The sequence below is a fragment of the Pleurodeles waltl genome, chromosome 3_1, assembly GCF_031143425.1.
Source record: "Pleurodeles waltl isolate 20211129_DDA chromosome 3_1, aPleWal1.hap1.20221129, whole genome shotgun sequence".
NCBI lineage: Eukaryota > Metazoa > Chordata > Amphibia > Caudata > Salamandridae > Pleurodeles > Pleurodeles waltl.
This window is the reverse complement of record NC_090440.1, coordinates 190,342,948-190,359,230: the sequence shown is the minus strand read 5'-3', so window position 1 is coordinate 190,359,230 and position 16,283 is coordinate 190,342,948.

Here is a 16,283-nt window from a genome sequence, read left to right as displayed (position 1 = left end):
GTAGTGGTCGGGCTTGCACGCTATGCACGCTACAGGGGCTAGTCTAACAATATTTGCCAGGATTCCTTTGAGTTCCCAGTCAGGCCTTGAAGATAAAAGAGGCATTAGAGACAAACAGTGCATGAAGATTTTTTTAAAGGGTGTAGGGAGGAACAGTTCTTTCTTGTGTCAGTTTCATAGTAGTTTATTGTCAATGGAGGCCGAAAGATGCCAAATGTCAGATCTATCCTGCCCTGCGACGTTCCTGCAACCTTAAAAGAGTGTATCTGTTTGCTCCGCTCCATTGTATTGTCACCTCTAACATGCTGTGCCTATTTAAATGGTTGTAACTTGACAATATCTGGAGTTATCGGTGTAGCAGTAATTGTAGATATGTGATATGGTGTTTTCTATTTTTACATAAGACTATATTTTGCATATATGACTTGTTATAAAATACAAAATGTAATCCGGAATCTCACAAAATACGCAGCATGCTCACTGCTGGGCTCTCAACCTGTGGTCTCCCTTTCTCCTGGAGATTCCTTGAATTCCATGACGCAGTCGGGCATTGATGTTTTTCCCTCTTCCGTGGCATCATGTTGTTGCCCTGCATTTTGTCGCTGCTGGATGGTCTGACAAAGAGGAACCACAGAAGACACCGTGCACGGGAAAAGAAACCACCATCTTTCTTCGGTCTGAAATCTTGCTGGCGATTCAACCCCCAAGATTCGGCCATCTTGCAGTATAAGATGTTGCAGGATCTCGGGTACTCACTGGAGTTGGCAGCCATCTTGGAACTCCACCATATAAATAACACGCCCTTTCAGATAGCAGTCGCTTTTGACCACTATCTGTGGCCCATCACGGGGCTGACCATGTGAACCAACTTCATCTGTGACAAAGTATCACAGATCAATAAGTAAACAAAACGGTGACCTAAAAATTAAAAATGAATGTGGATCAATGAGGCTACCACCTCAGTATCCAAAACACACCTTTGTCAGAAGGAACCTGACAGACAGAGAAGACAGGCAGCATGCGTTTGCCTCCAAGAAGCCTGGGAAGAAGACACTTGTGTTTCTATTTACCTGAACTCTGCCTACCTGAATCTCGATGTGGCTTTTATTGTAGTGGCTCTCGTGGCTGTGCTCTCTATTTGAAGACCCTGGACTCTTCAAGGAAAAGAACAAGTTTGCAGCCTGGTCCAATATTGGTTCCCTGCATTCCTGTATGCCATTCCCAGGAGGACTGTGATCATATCACTGGCTCCTGTCATAGGTTGACATTTGTCATTCCACTGAGTGACATCAAGTACTCGGATGAATCTCTTTCTCATACGGTTGGTTGGAAGTGCAAAATCATTGAACTTGAAAGGAGTGCCTTATTCATAGGATCGCTTTTACTCCCCTGGGGTTAGGGAAGGACTGGGGTGTTGGGGAGTTCCTCAAGGACTTTTGATTCGACTGTTATTTTCCACTTGCCTCCTATGTAGTTACTATAATATTTTGACTTTAGATCATCCATGTACGATTCATTTCACTGTTCTACAGGGACAGAGGCCCGTAGAAAGTCAGATCAGAAACTTCCCAACCTAGAAGCACATAGTCCAAAACGAACTATTGGGAAAGCAGTCATGCAGATCCTATTTTCATTTACCCTGCTCCCTTACTCTTGTGGGTCATTTATCAACATCCTGTATAAACCAGGATATGGGGTCTGGTCTTCCAGGGAATCGCAGGAACATATCTTCATTCCTGCATAATTTATAGTAGCCATGGAGTTAGTCTTGACAGTCATCACGTCATTTATACAATTTTATAGTCCCACTCAATAATGTTACACCTAGTGATAATTGTTCGATGTGCATTTACAATTCTGTGTGAGAAGATGTGAGTGCATGCACGTATCTGCAAGTGCCCTGTCACTACCACAAATGAGTTTCTTCCACACAGTGCCCTGCCACTGTTATTGTACTCCAGTCTGTGCGCTTCCTCGCACCCTTCTTCAGTGTTGTCAGTGCTATAATAGTCCAGCAGTGACAGCTTTCTCTAGTACGAGCTTCCGTCCAGCAGTGCCCTGTCAGTGTTACTGCACTGGGTTCCATCAGTGCAAAACTCATTCTGCCCAGCCCTGTGAATCCTTGAGGGTGTCAGTTGTGTAAGCATCCTCCTTTAATGCCACGTCAGTGCTATAGAACTATAGCCGTGCGAGCTTCGGCAATCAGTGCAAACATCAGTGCTATAGAACACCAGCACTGTGAGATTCCACTTACAAGGAAGTGCTAGAGTTCTTTAGAACAGAGTAACTTCCCTCCTGCGATGCCTTCTGGGCATTAACAGTCTGAGGCACTATGAACTTGACGCAGTAGTGCACTGTCAGTCAGTGCGTTAAGTGAGATTGAATAGGTGGATGGGGCTCTATAGGAGGAGTGAGGCCAGAGAAGCTGAATAACAACCCTCTGCAAGCGGTATGGCCGTCTCACTAAAGATGTGGTCTAATATATGTAAAAGAGAACCCTGAGCTTGACAAATTCATAAATAAAGCTTTACTGGACAAAGAATATCAAACTATATATGAATCACTAATACCTTAGTGCATAGTTAATAATTTGCTTGACTATGCTGCCGGGCAAGATGGCCGGCACTATGTGAGGCTCTGCCGGGCCGCGGGCCGTTTATTCGTTTATTTCTCCTAAAGAGCGGCGCTGACGGAGGCGGATTGAGGCGCGGTCCCGGGTAGGTCTCGCTGTCACTTTGGGTGCGGCGGTGGCATGCGATCGGGACTAGTGTTGAAGTCCCTGACTCGCGGGTGGAGGCCTAGCTGCGGGCCGCTGCACACGCGCGCGCTCCGGTGATCAGGGCACTCGCGGAGTGCTGCTCCCGGCGAACATACTGTACCAGGAGCGAGTGAATGTTTTGGTGGCCTACTCAGCGGCTGGATCGAGCCAAGGCCCTCGTGGACTCTGTGGCCCTCGTGGACTCCGCGGCCTTGCGGTCCCTGCGGCTCTGGTACTTCTGGTGGTCTTCGCGCCCTGGTGGCCTGGTGGTGCAGGCGGGCGCGAGAGGAGCTGATTTAGAGCCGGCAGCAGATTACCTCGGAGAGGAGGTGGAACCGGCTTGGTGGTCCGGTGGATATCTGCTGGACGTGGAGGCCTGCTGCTGGCGTGTGGACGGACGGAGGTGCCAGAGGAGTGTCGTTGAAGAGCGCCTTGTGGGAGTGACGTTTCTGAATCGATTGGCAGGTCTGGATCGGCTGACATGCATTGAGCTGCCTGAGAGGGACTAGACAGACAAGGCGGCCGGGCGCTGGAGAGCAGGAGGAGGTGAACTGATCCTGGTGGGTCGCGGCCGGGCCGGCAGTGATCATTTAGGGGCCTGGAGCTAGAGGGGTCCCCCGCGCCGGCGTGCTGGTCTTGGCTGGGGCCCAGACGCTGTTCTGTGTACCGAAGATTCACAGTGCTGGAGCTGGTGCTGGCAGAGGCTTAAGGTAGAGCTGGCATGGATTGGCCTGCCGTGTGGAGTGTCTTGGCACAGGTCTGCCACCCCGTGTGCCGTCTGGTAGACCGGAGGCGAGATCTGGGTGGCTGTGAAGGGGTTGCCTGATTGTGGACATCCTTAGATCTGGATATTACTTACCCTTCTTGCACAGGCAGGAGTTGGTTATGGACTGAGCTGGAATCATGGGCAAGGCTGATCAGCGTCAAGCAAAGCTCACCTTTGAGGGTGGGAAAAAGAGAAACGCAGCTCCTGCCTCTCAGCCCTGTGGTGATGAAGTCGGAGAGGGAAGCCCGGAGGAGTCTGTGCGGTCCATGTTTTTAGAGCTCAAGAATAGCCTGGCTGGCATTGATGCGAAACTGGACCATGTGACTGAACAACTTGACCGCATTAAAGCCCGGGTGGATGATCACGATTCCAGATTTGAGGTTCTGGAGTCGCGTACGTCGGAGATGGAGGATGCACGTCGGGGGGATAGAGACCAGATTTCACAAATGGAGCGCATTTTGGAGGTGATACGGAATAAAAATGAGGACTTGGAGGCGAGGTAGCGGCGTAACAATATTCGTATTGTGGGCCTGCTGGAGGCTACTGATATGGGCTGCATGGAGGACTTTGTGGAGAGCATGCTGCCGGATCTGTTTGCGGGCGAGCTTTCCCAGTTGCTGGTGGTTGAGAGGGCGCATAGATCCTTGGGGTCTCAGCCTCCGCCGGGTACTCCTTCGCGCCCAATTATAGCGCGCCTATTGAATTACTGGGATCGAGATACTGTTCTTCGTCTGGCGAGGGAGAGGAAGCCGCTGGTATACAAAAACTCGGAACTCAGTTTCTTCCCTGATTATACCCCGGGCGTGCAGGCGCTGAGACGTGCTTTTTTACCGACCAAACGATTGTTGAACCAGGCTGGAGTCAGGTTTGCCTTGCTGTATTCTGCTAAGTTGAGGGTGCGGCATGAGGGGAAGGTACTGTACTTCACAGACCCAAAGCAGGCAGCCAGGTTTGCTCGGCGATTGCCTAGGCGGCCGGGGGCTGCGGAGCCGGGGGTGTCGGGAGCGGAAAGTGCTGCCTTGAGTGACAATGACTAGTCGGCTCGCTGCTGGGCTGGTGGTAGTGGCTGAAACTGCTGAGGTGCGCGGATCCGCCTCCGTGCATGAGATCGCCCGGAGTTCAGTTTTGCTGTTTGGCCCATGTGCCCCTCCTTCCTAGTGCATACTGGGTGGAGAGCTGATAGGCCGGCTATCGCCCCTAGGATGAGTCCTGATAGTTGTGCCTTTGATTTAAAGGGGTGGGTTTTGGGGTTGAGTGGGTGGGTTTCTGAAATGGTCCAATTGGGGGGCCTGAGTGGGAGGGGGTGGGAGCGGGCTTTGTTGGGATGCAGGACGTCTGTTCTCTATGTTGTTATGGCTGTTTTCTTTCAAGTCCTTGGCAGGTGGGGATGCGCTTCCTGGCGAAGTGAAGTACGCATGTGGGGGAGAGGTGGGGGCTGATAGTGTGACCGCGGTTCGGTGCTCGACGTGGAATGTGCGTGGGCTCAATGACAGGCGGAAGGCGCGGCTGGTGGCAGCGTATGTTAAACGGCATGGAATTGATATTTGTATGCTGCAGGAGACCCATTTGGCGGTGTCTGCGCTGGACAGACTGAGAGCTGGGTGGGCTGGCGAGACCCACTGCTCGACATACTCCAGTTACGCTCGTGGAGTGGCAATCTTGTTGCGTAAGGGTCTGCAGTGGCGTACTTGTGATGTGATTGTCGACCCAAATGGCAGATATGTCCTACTGAGTGGTACGCTGTCCGATAGAGCCTGCCGGCTTGTTGCTGTTTACGGGCCGAATGTGGATGACCCAGAGTTCTTCCTGGAGCTGTGGCGCTTGGTGGAATCGCTGGGTGCTGGTGCAGTGATTTGGGGCGGCGATTTTAACGTGATTCTGGATTCTAGGATGGATCGCGAGAGTGTGGCCAGAGTGCAGCATGTTGCGGCAGCGAAGTCGCTGGCAGCGGTGATGCAGAGTGGTGCTTTAGTAGATCTGTGGAGGCAGAAGCATGGAGATGCAAGAGAGGGTACGTGTGTGAATTACGTTCACAGTAGCTGGTCCCGTATTGATCCCTGGCTGGGCACGAGAGACGTGGAGGCCTGGACGAGATCGGTAGATCATCTCCCTCGCACTCTGACCACTCGCTGGTTAGATTGGTGTTGGAGATACCCAGTGAGTTGAGCCAGTCGTTCATGTTGCGGTTGCCCTGCGGGGCACTCCGTGATGCGGCCTTTCGGGCGGAGGTGCGCGAGGCTATTGTGTTGTTTTTCGCTGAGAATCGGGGTTCAGTGAGGTCGGCTGGTACATTATGGGAGGCATTTAAGGTAGCCATTAGGGGAATATGTCTCTCGAAACTACATGGAACATTGAAGGCCCTGAGGCGGGAGATGGCTGACATAGAGGGGAGACTTGTGGAGTTGGAGCGGCGTCTCACTGAGAGTTGGTCGGGCGAGGTGCTAGCGGAGATCCGACGAGAGGTGTCCTTATATGAGGAGGCCTCCCTCAGAGAAGTTTGTTTTACGGGTAGGCATGCGCGGGCTCGCCGCTATGGAGAGGGAGAGAGAGCTTGGCGCACGCTCGCTTATATGCTGCGCAGGCCTTGGGCCAGTAATTATGTCACTGAGGTTGTTGGCACTGAGGATGAGAAGGTGACTGGGACGAATGGTTTAATGCAAGTTTTTACAGAGTATTTTGCACAGCTGTGTGCTGCCCAGGAAGGCCTGGACGCGGCAGCTGCGCAGACGTACTTTGCGGATATTGCACTTGTGTGGTTTGATGAGGCACACAGGTCGTACCTGGATGTTCAGTTTTCTGTGGAGGAGGTGGCGGCGGCGATCCGCGGCCGGCCTGCCTGCCGATAAGTCTCCTGGTACTGACTCCAGCGTTTTATAAGGAATATGCGGATATTCTCGCCCCGTGCCTTCTGGAGGTATACGCGGAGTCCTTGGAGACTGGGTCCCTTCCTGCCTCGCTCCGGGAGGCTTTGATAGTAACAATTCTTAAACCTGGGAGAGATCCGGCTCGATGCAACTCGTATCGCCCACTCTCTATGATCAATATTGACAACAAAATCCTGGCAAAAATGATCGCAGCACGTTTGCAGCCGCTCCTTCCCAAACTGGTGCTCCCGGATCAGTCGGGATTTGTCCCCGGGAGGTCCACATGTCACAACTTGCGCACATTTTTCGCAGTGGCGGGCTCATTGGGGGCGGAGGACAGGGCAGTGGCGGTGTTTCTTGATGCCACCAAAGCTTTTGACTCTCTGGCATGGGAGTATATGTTTGCACTTCTGGCCCGGGTAGGTCTCAGCGCGCGGTTTGTGCAGTTGATTAGATTATTGTACACCCTGCCAATTGCTCGGTTGCGTCTCAACGGGTGCGTGTCGGCCCCATTTCCTGTTGCTCGCGGTACGCGCCAGGGCTGTCCGCTGTCCCCGCTACTTTTTGCGGCGGCGATGGAGCCTCTGGCGGCGGGGCTGCGACAGAAGTATAATGACATGGGTTTGCAGTTCCGACATAGGCCTATCTTGGTATCTATGTATGCTGATGACATTGCGCTATACGTGTGGAATCCCGATCGAAACTTGTACACTTTATTGGACGAGATCGTGCGCTTCTGCACCTTCTCTGGCATCACGATCAACTTGTCGAAATCGGTGGTGTTGCCTTTCACTCCGAGTGTGGCGCAGTTCGATTCGCGGTACCCGATGGCTTGGGTGGAGGGCCCGGTGCGCTATCTGGGAGTTCAGCTGAGCTTTGATGTTGATACACTTTGGCTGGCTAATTACGGTGCTGCAATGTCGTGGCTAGAGGAGAAGATTGAGACTTGGCGTGCCCTACCATTATCGTTAATTGGGCGTATTGCCATTACAAAGATGGTGGTTCTTCCTAAATTCCTGTATCTCTTCGTTAACCTCCCACTTCGGCTCACGCGGGGTTTCCTGCGACGCCTGCGCTCTGCGCTGATTCGCTTGGTATGGGCGGCTCGCCGGCCCCGCATTTCTTGGGAGAGGCTGACGCTGCCGTTCGAGTTGGGTGGGCTTGCTGCTCCGGATCTGGAGTTATACTATAACTGTGCGCAAGCGCACTTTGCATACTACTGGTTGCGTCCGATTCGATACTTGCCGCATCTGGTGCCCGAGAGCGATGCGGTGTGGCCGGATGGGTTGCTGCGTGTGCTTGGGGGCCTGGCTCGGTCTCGACCTAAGGGAGTTGACACGGTGGCATGTACGGCGAGAGTGTGGGGGATGCTGATGCAGCGTTCTGGGGTTAATGCACCGTTTGCTCCTTCGTTGCCCTTTATGGCGGTCGCTGATGCTCAGATGTTCCGGGACGGCGTTGTGTGTGGTTTTCTTCAGGATGCGGGCTTGACGGGGCTGGGGGACTGGTTTGTGGATGGTCACCTGATTAACCTTTCGAAGGTACTAGATGACAGTGGCGGGACGGCGTTGCAGCGAATGTATGCTCTCAGGGTTAGTGCTTTGCTGCGGTCTAGATTTCCAGGCTTGCCGGAGGCGCCCACGGAGTTCCGTGCTCTGGAGGTGCTGTGCTGTGCTGCGCGCGGTCGCCGAGTAAGCTAGTTACCAAACTGTATAACTGCATACAGGAGCAGAGAGGCAGCTCTGGGGAGTCTTCTAGGGTCAGGTGGGAGAGAGACGTGGGGGAACCTATCACAGAGGCAATGTGGCGAGGCTGCTGGCCCCACATGAGAGTGCTGTCCCCGAATCATAGGTTACGGCTGCTGCATTTTAAGTTTTTGCATCGTTTATATTATACACCCAGCGGGCTCCACTCCATGGGTCTGCGCGCGGATGCGTGCTGTGAGCGCTGTCATGCGCCGGACGCGGGTTTTCTGCACCTGGCGTGGGAATGTGCGGAAGTTCACGCTTTCTGGGTGGAGGTTTTGCATACAATTGCTGTGGTAACTGGCTCTGAGATACCTATTTCCCCTAGGGTTGCGCTGCTTGGGTGTATGAATGAGATTAATGGGCCGCATAGGCAGCTGGTGGGCTTACTTTTGCTATTGGCCAAGCGCAGAGTTGCCATGTGCTGGGGCAGGGGGCGGGCGCCGCATAGGTCCGAATGGCTGCGGGATGCTGCCTTTTGTCACAATCAGTTGATGGTCTTTTGGGAGCTTATGCCTGAAGGTTCCCGGCCGAGGGATATCTGGGCTCCGCTGCGTGAGTACCTGACGTCCAGGAATGAGCAGGCGGAATGATGTGAGTTTTCCCGCGTTTGATGCTTTCCTTTACCCCCCTGACTGGGTTAAGATTGTGTATAGTTGAGGTCGGCTGGTGTAGTCTGGTTTGTGCACCCTACCTGCCTTTCTTGTTGTTCTTTTTGTTGTTTCACCCCTCTTTTGTAGGTATATCGACTTCGATGTTTGATACGACCATCACTCCTGGACTGAATATGCGGACTGTGTTGACTGGAAGCCCGGCGGGTTGGGCTGGAGATGTGGCTCCCGATCTTGATGCACAATGCGAGAAACACTTGGAGTTTTGCTGACCGGGATAAAACCTGAAGTTGAGGAGAGTTGTAGTATGTACAGTCTGTTGCTATAATGGGGGGGACCGTTTGCGTTGTTGCTTGTTCTGTATCATGCAAAACTCAATAAAAATATTTAAAAAAGAAAAAAAAAAAAAACATGCTTGACTATGCACATTTAAACATGAGATGCTGTGACTGCTGGCTCAGTGGTAGCTGGTGACATTTGCAAGTGGTGGGGCGTAAACGTTGGGTATGATGTTTATGTAGCTAGTAACTGGGTTCTCCTCCTGACAAATTTTTGAAAAAAATTGGCAAAAGGTGCATTTTAATGCAAATGAATTTAGTGATAAAGCAAGGCTTATAAAGCAACGGGAATGTGTAGTCTTGAAATATTAAACACTTTAAAAACGAGTTCATGTCTTACTGCATTAATGTGTTCAACACTTACCGTATAGTGTGCAAACGGTACAGCAAAACATCTTCAGCCCTTTAAAGTGTGTGCTTACCCAGTGTCTTACACTGAATGCGGCAACAACTTTGGAACAAAATGCTCTAACCAGGATTCAGGAAGCACCCACAGCTGCTGGTTGCAATCAGTCATATAGAAATATGTGCAGACAGGTCTTTAAGTAGGATGAAAAAAGTGGGAGCTATCTAAAAGGGAATACATAAAATACATTTCTGTGATTGCCATTGTGTTGAAACTGGAATACTTAACAGTAGTTCTGTGCGCTTTACAGAGAAGCCAACCCACTAACAGGCACCTTGCTTTGCCTTCAGCCTCAGCACCTGAGTCGTCAATGAAAGCCCCTCATAAATACCTGACACAGCTCCAGTATGCACTATGCAAGAGTAATAAGAGGCACAAAAATACAGAAGCACACCATGATAAAATAGCTAACACCCATGGGGTATGCAAGATTAATTAAAATGTGAAATAAAATAGGAACTAAGGGCCTAGTTTCGACCCTGGTGGTCGGACCGCCATACCACCAATGCAGCAGTCGGGAGGACACCGCCAAGCGGGCAGCCTCCCAACCGCTGCATTATGATGTTCCCATGGTGCTGGCGTGGCTGGCGGCATAGTCAGTGCGGCAGGCTTGGCTTTGCTCTAAGGGAGAACCACAGCCAATGACACCTACACTGTCTGCCCTGCCAGCCAGTAGCTATGCGCACTGTTGCCATGGCAGACAGTGTGCATATCGACTGTGCTGGCAGGGGGGGAGCCTGTGCACTGCCCACAACATGCAGTCAGAGCATCAGAGCGAGGTAAGACTGGCAGCCTGGGACAGACAGCCCAGGCTTAAATACATTGATTTTCTTAGAGGTATAATCGTACCTTTAAATAAATTGATCTATTTAAAACTGGAGGAGTGTGTAGGAATTTCAGTGGGGAACAGCCCCTGAGCCCAGATGGAGAAACCATCCCTCTATTTCTACTCTTGGAGAGTCAAAAGTGCAAGGTACATCACTAGGATGTGCAGACAGCACCATCCCTACTAACGATATGTCTCAATAAACTTAACACCCAATCCAGGCTTTACCAAAATATGCTAGTTATAAAATGTGGCATGTCCATCAACACATTGGCAGTTTCCTCGGGCCTTGAAGCAAACAGTCTGCCTTATAATCTCAAAATCGGCTTCTTGAGCAAATTGCCAAAAATCATGTCCTACCTATGCCTCAGCCCACTTATCTTCCTTTATGTGAGATTGTCTAAACAGGCTCCATGAAGGAAAGTACCTCCAAGGGCATAGTTATAGGTCAATCCCCCAATCCTGAACAGGTATAGTTCACAAGATAACTATCTAGTGTGCCATTTTCCCCGAATTAACAAACACCATAAAACACACTTTAGTTTCACTTTCTGTGTTTGCTCTTACATTAGGATTACAATAAAGATGTGTGAAAATATATCAGGTCAGCACTCAATACCAACCAACACAAAAATCTTAGGGCCTCATTTTGAGTTTGGAGGTCTTAGGACCGTCATGTTGGCAGTGGTGGTCGCACCGCCAACAGGCTGGCAGAGAAGACCGCCAAATTATGACCATGGCGGTATGCGCAACAGAATACAGCCAAACCACCCCCAGCACCGCCAGTGCAGGCAGGCGGGCAGCCACGGACAACGGTAGCCACCTGCAGGCCGGTATAGACCATGTTTTCGCCGGACAGATTACGAGGCTGCACACTGCCAAGGTTTCCGCTGCGGTCACACCACTGCGGAAACGCAGGCGTAAACCAACTGTATAAAAGGAAACACTCACCTTCAGGAAGCCATACTCATCTGGAGCTGCCATTGAACCAGAACTACACGTCTTCCTGCTGCTCATGCCTGCCCAACAACTTCGAAACCAGCGGCGACAGCAACCATGAGTACACACACTTACTTGTCACGGTTGTTAAATGTCAAAGTACCTACGCACATACAACATACAAATCGGGAATGGGTGGCGAGGGCAACACAGACAGGTAACTTCACACTGACACGCACACTCACAGACAGCCACATACACATCCGCACATACATAGTACACACACTACGGCCATCACACACACACACGTCAAAAACACATACCAACCCCCATATACATAGCACCGGCACAGACACATAACAACACACAACACCACCAAACAACACTACTACACCACAATCACAACACCAGCAAAGCTTTCGCAAGCACCCAGAATAGACACTACCCCTTGACAAATCTTACATACATTACATACTACCACCAGGGAGCGAACACCCACTATGACACAACCATACAACGCAGCATATGACATACCCGCAAGCACACACCACAATGTATCTGACATAACATTCTCCACACACACTCACGCACACAGTCTAAGCACACAAAAGCACATAACACTGCAACTAACACATGTCAACACGAACAGCACTCAGTCCCATCACAACAACATGTCCCCAACATACACATGCCCATCACACAATAGGCTCTGCATACAACCACACATGCTGCACTGACAAAACAGGTAGCACAACCACCACTGACACACAAATACTCACACACACTGTCAGCCAAGAACAAATCTGCCCTAAGAAAAGAAACGCAAGACAAAGATGTAACATTGAAACCAACAACAGGTTGGTGCAAATATATAATATTTGTATACATATTGTTAAAATGTCCAAGGCCAGAGGCCGATCCAAGAAAATATTGTGTAACATGCACACAAAGCACATGTGTGTGCCCCCAACTTGACTTCTGACTGCCATGTAACTTCCACAGGTAGGGGCATCAAGGGTGCAGGCAGGCACCTCAGTGATGGAGGGGTGTCGGATGGGTTTGGGCTTTGGATTGGGAGAGGGACCTTTTGGTTTTGGCTTGGGGGGGCTTAGGTCAAGGCTTAGGGGAGGGTTGGGTACTCTTGGGAGGGGTTGATTTCTTTGCAGGTGGATGGACATGTATACTTGCAGGTGGTGCAGGGGAGGTCTTAGAGGTGGAAGAGCCGGACTTGGGGAGGGACACAGAACATTTAGGTGTATCATGGGGTGGGAGAGATGCAGGGAAAATGGAAAATTCTGAGAGGAAAGCTTTATTTGACACACCGGGATGGTCAGGGCAAAGGAATTTGGGTGTGTAGGGAGAGGGAGTGGTTGTCTTAGGTGTTGTTGTGGATGTCCTGGGTGCACGTTTCTGCAAGGTATGCTTGTGGGTGTCTGTTGGGTGGGTGAGTGTGAGCATTTATTTGTCTTGGGAGGAGGGGGTGGAGGTGCTGGGAGATGCCGTGGTGGATGGATGACTGTCTGTTGGGGTGGTGCCTGCAGGTATGGTGGATGTGCTGCATGTAGACGTGTCTGTGGTTGTGGTGTCTGCAGATGTGGTGACTGGGGTGGATGTCTGAGGGTCTGCTGTCATGATGTCTGTGGGTAAGATAGGTGTAGTGGCTGGACCTGTGATTGTTGGTGTGGTGTCTGCAGGTGTGTCAGGTGTTGTGTCTGTGATGGTGGGGGTTTCAGGGCAGGATATGACTGTTGATGTGTCTGCAGGCGTACATGCCTGTGTGCAGGTCAGTGGTGTGTCTTGTGGTGCTTATGTTTGTCTGAGCTAGCCTAGGATGTTGAGGTGGATGCATGCTTGTCTGTCTGTGTGCTTTGGCTGGGTCGGGAAAGAGGAGTTAGTGATTGGAAAGAGGAAGGTGGAGGGGTAACAGAAGACAGAGGTTAACTGGCTGCGGTCAGTGTGGAGGCCAATGCCTGAAAGGATCTCTGTCAGCCAGCCAGTGCACCGTGAATGCCCTCCAGGAATGGATTACTCTGTTTGACTTGAGTTGCAAGTCCCTGTATGGCATTCACGATGGTCGACTGACCCACAGAGATCGACCTCAGGAGGTGGGTGGCCTACTCACTGAGGGCAGAAGGGATGACAGGGGCAGAGGTGTCTGTGGCAAAGGAGACGACCACTCTCATGGGTAAGTGGGCACGGTCAACTGGGTGGGGAGCTAGAGGGAGTGTGGTAGTATAAAGGGGGGTGGCAGACAATAATGGTGCTGGGGTGGTGCTAGATGGGTCTGCCACTGCCAGGGAGTGCCCACTGGAAGAGGATTCTGAGGATGATGACATTGATCCTGTCTCCCCCATGGTACTCCCCTCGCCCTCTGGGCCACTTGGTCCCTCGCTGTCAGTAATCCCATGGCCGGCAGCGTCCCCACTCACCTGTGCCCCGTCTCCTTAGCCTGCCGATGCTGATGCACACCAACAGAGAGAGAGGGAGGGAGAGAGAGGGTCATCACATTCTTCACACACATACATTACAACATGCACAAAAGTAGGTATACATCTCCTGCTAGGAAAGTCCCACTTAAAACCCTTCAGAGCCTACATCATGTCAAAATATGATACTTCCAACTACCCCATTTGTCATTTGTCTCACCGACAACATAAGCCAACTATTTGAGTACTACTTGACCATTCCATCAAATCACCTGTAACTCTAAGGCATCAAGCTCATCATGGCCTTGCTAAAGCAAAGATTACATACCCATACAGCTCATCACTGTCCATCATCATATCAATCTAAGGAAATTCAGATGACAGATAACACAATATCATGCCTACTCAGACTCCACACTTACCCAGTCCATCAACTAAAGTCACGTTCCATGAAAGGAAAGTCATCTCACTTCACAGAGGACACAGCACCTGGCCTTCCAATCACATGCCTCGCTGATCATTATATACATAACCTACACAATGGTAACATTCTCTAATGAATACACATGTGGCGGTACCATGCAGTGGCCATCACAATTTGACATTCCATGTCTAGAAAACAGCTATGTAAATACTAGTAGAATATTTTTCAAGATTTTCTGTAGTTACTATTCAGACACATTGTTCAATACACAAGAACTCCATGTACTGCAATTGGGGTCTACCTAGCACATATGATACATCCACAGACAATCACAGAGAGCATAGTCACAGCAACACAACTATGGACAGCATGCAATGTGCTAGGAGGGCTCATAACATTCAACCTGACATTCTGATTCAGAGCCTCTACATGACAACATGAGTATACCTACAACACTTACAGCTGCCCTGACACGTGATTCTTACTAGCTAAGTCCTGACTAAACACTTACACAACTGAAAACCAATGTACCCATGAATGACACATGCACCTATACAAAAGCTATTTCCCTGACAACATATCCCACAACAACAACAGGTGTATGTGATATGTAACTTCTGCTACACCAATAAATCAGGCTAATATGAGCAGAGCCAAAACAGAACTTGTCCAAACAGCCTCAGATCAGCTAAGGTAAGTTTAGGAAACAAAATAGCCTACAATATATGATCAGCCACAAAGTATCAATTGAGACATAATGTAGGCAGCAAATACCATATGTAGCACTCATATAGGTATGGCATTGGCATATCTAGCATGGACAATGCACATGGGCAAAGGGTCAAACAGCCTAGCCACTTGCCTTTTCTACAATGAACACATTGGGATACAAGTTGTTTGTACACATCGCAATGTAATGCCAAGAAATGTTAAGGGCTAATAGACAGCATGAGTACCCCATTTTGGGATGTCCATCCTTTTCAAACTTCACATACCCCATTGTATGAATATGACATGACAACGGGGACACTTCCTCAAACCTCACAGGGACAGTACTAAATTGTCCATACCAAAAGCCTGATTTGGATGTCAGCCTCACATGAAGTCTCCAACTGTTTCAGGACACAGGAGAACTAGATCCCGTAACTAATATGTCAGACCCAATTTTTCACATAGAGCAGATCCATTGAAATAGGAGTGGTTGGACACTTTAGAGCTACATAACACACCATGTGGATGATTGGACCTGGGGACACTAGGTGGGAAGGATGACACAGCAGCTTACAAACATATATGGCTCAGTAGAGTTACACATGTGTCTCAGTCGCATGCGCATCTCCACATGCAGTCATACATTTTGCTGAACACAGGTGATCAACATGTTTCCATGCACAATACAAAGGCCACATCTCTGTTTATATATTGGCAACTGGAGTACCATTTATTCCCAGTAGTCAACATACCTGTAGCACCTGCAACATCGTCACAGCTGCAATACTGAGACAGCATACACCAAACTATCAGAGGAAAGTACATGGGTTCTGTCAGTACTTACCCCTTTGTGGCTGCTGTGCTTCCCTCAAACGCCCATCCACCTCAGGGGAGGCCACCGCCAAAATGTGGGCCATTAGTGGGGTAAAGATCCGACAGGCACTCCTCCATCATTGGGAGGACATCCCCAGCTGGGCCTCAGCAGTCTTCCGGGGCCAGCATCTCAGGTCCTCCCACCGATTCCTACAGTGGGTGCTCTGCCGGCTGTGGACCCCTAGGGTCTGCACTTGCTTGGCGATGGCACGCCAAATCCCCTTCTTCTGATGGGCGTTAACCTGCATGGATGACACAGATAAAAGTAGAAAGTCATGTCCACATGCACCATACAAAATATGAGTGGACAGTACACATCACTCAGAGCAAGTTGGCACACATTCCCATCCTCTTAGCTCACACGCCTTCACAATATACCATTTGCATGCATCAACACCTTCACAAGTTTACATTACTGTTACACCATCAAACACCACACCTATCACACATTGGTATACAGCAGCTCAGGTCATGGAGGTCTAGCTGGCAGCAGTATCAGGAGTCAAGTGAGAAATACTGCTGAAGATGGCAGTCACGGGCGCCACATACATGACCGTCACCAGTGGTGGATATCGCCATTGGCTGAAGTCCGCCAA